We start from the raw sequence: 6,332 nt of genomic DNA, 5'->3' as shown, positions 1-6,332 counted from the left end.
TCTGCCTCATCACCATGCTTAGTGTTAATACGCTTACGGGATGTTGAACGGTCACGGCGCAATTTCGCGACCGAAGTGCTCAGAGACTGGATCTGCTTAGTAAGCCTATTGATCCTTTCGTCAGTGCTCAAGGGAGCTTTAGGACGAGCGCCTTTAGATTCTTTCGGCGCGACTACGGCGACTGCGGAACTGGTCGCGTTGATATCCGCGAGTTAATCCGCGATTCCCGCTAATTTTTGCAGGTCAGGTTCGTTCATTGCTACTAAAATAGTTTTGTGCGCGTCAGGTAACAACTCAATGAAGAGAGATCTTAACACGGCGGAACTGCATTGCCCACCGTTGAGCTGGTTCATTTGACTTAATAAATGTGAGGGCCTCCGGTCCCCCAGAACCTGACCCTGGAGTAATTGCCGTAAACGGGCCTCCGGTGAGACCGCGAATGTCGCGAGAATCCTGTCTTTGAGCGCTTGGTATGCGTCAGCAGGCGGTGGATCCGCCTGTATTAAATCTCGGATATGCGGTATAACCTCTTGATCGAGGCTAGCGATAAGGTGGCGCGGACTTTAGTGCTATCGACGGTTATATTCGCGTTTCTAAACGACGCTTCAACCCGCAAAAACCAATCTTCCGGGGCCTGTCGCCAGAAGGGCGGAATCTTAGGCATCCGGTACGATTCTACGCGCGCGTCTTCGTCCGGCATGTTTACCCTATGAGACGCGTACCGCGAACCGAGAAAATATAAGAATACAAATACACAAACAAGGAGAAATACCGGGATGAGGCAAAGCATACGCCTCGTGTGTCTCGATGTTCTTGTAGAGTCGTTGTCCCTCGCAGGAGGTAGAGCTCTGACTCGAGACGTCGGCGTGAAGAGGATATAGGCGCTGTCCTGCGTCCCGCCGGACGGCGGTGCCTGCTGGAAGCGCTGCCAGGGGCGTCCCTCACAGCCGATGTTGCGTGCGCGCCGGGGGCTGAATGCGCAACGCGTCCCGTGGATGTAATCCTCCGCGCGACGGGCTGAACCCGCGCGCTGCCGGTGTGGTCCCGTACACTGCGGTATGGTCCCGTGGGTTGAGTGGTGTGCTGTACGCCACAGTGTGGCAGAGAGCCGCCGTTAAACGTGCACCGGTAACCCGATAAAAATTCAATTTATAGACTTCGGCAACCGGGAGATGAAAGAAGGTTAGCCGGTATGGACCCGATGGCCCGCCAACGTCCGCCGGTATGGACCCATTGGCCCGATGGCGAACGCCGGTATGGTTGCGCAGCTCGCGCGTCCGCAGGTACACTTGCGTAGGCGCGGAGACGTCCGCCGGGATGGCTGCGCAGGAAGCGCGCCCGCCGGGATGACTCGCTGGCGTGAAGAAGTCCGCCGGGATGGCTGCGCGGAATGCACGCCCGCCGGGATGACTCGCTGGAGCGAAGATGTCCGCCGGGATGGCTGCGCGGAATGCGCGCCCGCAGGGGATTGTCCCGTATGCGCGTGGGCGTCTGCCGGGATGACTGCGCAGGCTGCGCGTCCGCCGGGATAACACTTGCGCTACTCGGTGTATGCGCCCTGGACGTAGATCGGCCGCGTCGCCTGGAATACCTTCTGATGAGGCCCCGGTGACTTAGGTTCTTGGCGGGAACTCGGCCGGTTCTCCCTCGTCCCAAAATGGCCTCCTCGCTGTCCGCTTGGAGGTCATGGACTCGCCCGAAGTTTCGAGGCGGTCCCAACATGGACTCGCCCGACGTCGTTGACGTGGAAATAGGGCCGTTTGCGGATCCTCGAGGATGTTATGGCGATCTCGAGGTCCGCTCGCGGGCTGCAAGTCCGCCCGATACGCCGGGGATGACTTGAGCCCTGTCGTCGCTCCCTGATACCGCTGATGCAATCGTGAATCGCGCGGATGCGCGATCACGTCGGGGTCACCACTTGTGGGCTTAAGTATGTTTCAATGCCCCGGCAGAAGTGCCACTGAACTTCTGTGCCGGTAGCTAAGGTTTCAGCTAAGGCGGTAATTAACTCTCACGTAGATACGTATAATGAGTACTTTATTGAATTCCCAACCGTACGTCGAGGTGATCGGTCTCGATCGTACGAGTTGAGAGGAACGACTCTGACTGTTACAATAATTGTCCCGCTCGGACAGCGCCACCAACGACCATGAGTGTGTCGTGGTATAGATGGGCAACTCAAGTCGCCACAGGAGATGTGTAAATGTCGGCACTAGTGCTTCTGGAGAAATCGGCTACTGAGCGAGCTGATCTGACGAAGCATGCAAGGGATAATATAGAAGTTAAAGTTGATAATATCTATAAACTAATAAAAGTGACAAAAGATGAAATGATGGGGAAGGAAATGATCAGAAAAATAATAAAAGAGACCATCGAAGAAGAAATGAATACAATAAGAGAGCAGTTGCAGCAATGGAAGACACACGAGCTAAAAACGATAGTTAGTGAAATGGTGAGGAAAGAGCTGAAGGAAGTGCCGATCCTATCTAACGAAAACGATAGAAATATAAAGAAGACATACAGCGGAGCAGTAAAAGGCAAGACTGAAGGGGTTATAATAATCAAGCCAAAGGAGATGGTAGGAGAAGTCTCGAGTGAGGCCACAAAAAAGGAGATCAAGAGTAAAATAGATATATCCAAATTAGGAGTAGGGATAACGAAGTTAAGGAAAGTGACAAGAGGTGCAGTAGTGGTGGGATGCGAAAGCAAGTTGCAAGCGGATAAAGTAAAGGAAAAGGTAGCAGAAGATCTTGGAGAGAAATATATAGTAAATGAACCGAAGAAGAGAAAACTGAAATTAAAAATATTCGATATTGATAAGGAGGACTGCGAAACTGAGGAGGACTTCTGGAGGAAAATCGAAGCACAAAACGAATGTGGGCATGAAGGTATCCGAGGGAAAATAATACATAAAATGGTTAAACCGGAAGCTAGAGGAATCACTTTAATTGTTGAAGTAGATACCGAGGCACGTGAGCGACTGCTGGATCTAGGAAGAGTGAAGATTGGATGGAAAATGTGTAGGGTGCAGGATTATATAGGGATTCTAAGGTGCTTTAAATGCTGCGGTTACTTCCATTTTGCTAAGGATTGTGTAAAAAAAGAAACATGTGGATTATGTGCAGGGCAACATATGACGAAGGACTGTAATAGTGAAACAAGAAAATGTGTAAACTGTGAAGATAAAATTAAGAAAATGAAGATAAGAGATTTGAAATCGGACCACTCAGCATATGACAATAACTGCCCTTGTTTAAAGAAAGAAATTGAAATGTATAAAAATAAAATATTAAGTAGTATATAGCAACGAGAGGAGTCGATAAGCGAAAAAAACTATGTAATTTGTTTAAATGCGCAGGGTTATAAGAAGCATAAGGACGAAATAGAAAATGTTTATTCAGAGAATTGTATAGTAGGGTTAACTGAGACGCATGTGACAAACCAAATAGAGGACCACGAATTAGAAATTAGCGGATATATATGTGTGCGAGGAGATTCCGAATCTACGAGAACAGGAGGGGTAATAGTTTATATAGATAGGAGGATAAAATTTGAAATTAAAGCGATAGAAAGATGTGAAGGTAACTGGTGGTCGATAATAATAGGTGTTGAGGACAGAAATTGTAAAGGCATCGTAATGGTTGTATACCACTCTCCGAATGGTAGTGACTCAAGTTTTTTAGATTACCTAGAGAATACGTGTGATGAGGTGATGTTGAGACAGAATGTAATTATAATGGGCGACTTTAATATAGATTTAAAGATAGATAACTATATACAAAGAAGATTAATCAATAGCATGTATTCGGTAGGTCTGAAACAATTGGTTAAAGAGTACACAAGAATTGTAAGAACGTCAGAGACAGTAATTGATCTAGTCTTTTCTAATGAAGAATCGAAGTAAAAGTGCAACATGAACCAAAGTTAACGGACCGCTCTATGATAATAGTAAATCGGAAAGGTAAAAAAATGTGTAATAAAACTGATAATAAGAGTTCGTAGAGACTACAAGAGAATGAATATATTAGAATTTATGAGATTAGTGGTGAGTGAGCTTGGGGAGGTAGAGGAGAATGGTATTAATAAAATGACGAATGAAATGATAATTGCGATTGTAAAATGCCTAGATATTGTTCCACCGAATAAAGAGATAACACTAAGAAAAGAATGGCATCCACACTTTGTGGATAGCGTTACACAATTAAGAAATTGTGATTGGATTGAGGATAGGTTAGATAGTGTGAAATATACAGACAGTACCATGGAAGTATTTAAAAAAATAGAAGACGATAGTTTAAAGAGTATTGTAAGGAAGTTACCTAATAAGTCAGGCACGGAAGAAGGAATTACAGTAGAAGTAGGGGAGACCGGGGCTATCTGTCTACGGGGGCTATGTGTCCACAGTACTGCTATCTTAGATATTATGAGGTAGATGTCTCTATCACTTTAACGAGTTGTTGAAAAAGCTCTACGTAGGTGATTCACAAGCTTTTGATTTCCTGCGATGCTTTTCACAGACGTTACGTACGTTTAAGAGAAATCGAAAACGGTTATTAACATTTTTCGACGGCCGAATAATTGATTGTGCGGCAGTATTTTAACTCAAATTAAAGTAAGTAATTTATAATATTATTAATTAATATATAGTTATTAGAAGATGTGAGAAGCGTCAAATTTTAATTTTGCATAACCTAAAATTTGCAACATGTTAAAGATTAAAAATATGGTCGGGGCTATGTGTCATATTTTTAGTGGGGTAATGTGTCCACACACTTTAATGATGGATTGTTTCTCAAATGCAAAAAAAAGAATTAAAGAATTGAGGGAACAAAAAAACTTATTAACTTGATTTTGCAACAGGCTCAAAAACAGTCTAATGCCACCGATAAAGAAAAGCCGGCACCACGCAGGAATCCTGCCAGAAAATCGGCACAAAACGCTTCCTACTGCTCTGACTCCGACTGTTAGACAGTTTTTTTCGGTGTTATATGTTAATAACAATTAATATTATAAATAAATATTAAAATTAATATAAATAATGTAGTATTTATTGTGTGGTCAGATAGCCCCGTATATGGGGCCATCTGACCACACTCGTCTTGCCCACTTCAAAAATTCACCTTTTTAAATTGTTAAAAGATTAACGATTCTAGTTACGTTTTTTTTAATGGGAAATTTAGAAGTTACATCATTAAAACTTTCAGCAAAATATCTTTATTAATTTTTTAGTAAATTTGAAAATAGCGTAAATCGTAGACAAATAGCCCCGGTCTCCCCTAATGAAGTTTGTGGTGGAAGCAGCCGGACAAAAGATAGTATATACAGGATGATTCAAAAGGTAAAGTCAACCGGCGAGGAGGTGGTTCAGGGCGATGTTTAGAGTAGAAAAGTCCTTTGCCATTTTTTTTATTTGCAACCGTTTCACAGTTACATTTTTATTTTTATTATTTTATATTACAACAGGTTAAACATTTAATTTACAATTCAGGAGATGTACTTGCTTACGATCGTGAAAATAACACGCAAGCATGCCCTTGGCGAATGTAAACAAGGTAAAACAAGGTAAACAAGGTTGTCAATGCTCTACGAACTATAGTTCAGTTTCAACAGAATAGCTCAAGAAAGTAGATCGAAATGTTTAGTAACGCGGAGTATCGGGACATGCATTATGTTTATGGATTCTGTGATGGTAATGCTGCAGAGGCCGAGAGAGAATACGCGATACGATTTCCACAGCGAAAACATCCTAGACGACGCGTGTTTGAAGCCATATACGGAAGGCTGGGAGAGACAGGCATACTACAACCACAACATCATCGTGGTCGTCCTAGGGGTAATGTGCAGCAAGAGATCGAAGTTCTTGATATTGTGCATGCAGAGCCGTCGATTAGTACTCAACAAATTGCACGTCGCATAGGTATGCCACAATCATCAGTGTGGCGTGTACTGCATGATCAAGGACTACATCCTTTCCACGTACAGTGGGGAGCAATGAGGTTGCGACACTTTTTTTTTGGATGAGTTTACGAACGCGCAAAAAAATTCAGGATGCGAATCCCTGTCCGCGCTCATGCGCGGTGAGTGATCATGGTGCTGTCAAATTTGTGTATACAATGTGTAACATAAATGTATATGCGGCGGCAAATCCATAATAAATAACATGATTATTCAGTTGATTCGCGTTAACTCGCTGTCGGATCAGATCTTTCGCCGGCTTGTCTCTTGGTTATACTAATGAATAATGTGGGATGATTTCTAAATACAAAATCAAATAAATATAATAAATATATAATCAATCCATTGTTTCGACATAACTGGCTATATTTAATTTG

This window comes from Vollenhovia emeryi, unplaced genomic scaffold, assembly GCF_000949405.1.
Source record: "Vollenhovia emeryi isolate VEMERY1.0 unplaced genomic scaffold, V.emery_V1.0 DF939628.1, whole genome shotgun sequence".
NCBI classification, from domain to species: Eukaryota; Metazoa; Arthropoda; class Insecta; order Hymenoptera; family Formicidae; genus Vollenhovia; species Vollenhovia emeryi.
Note: the sequence above shows the minus strand (reverse complement) of the source record.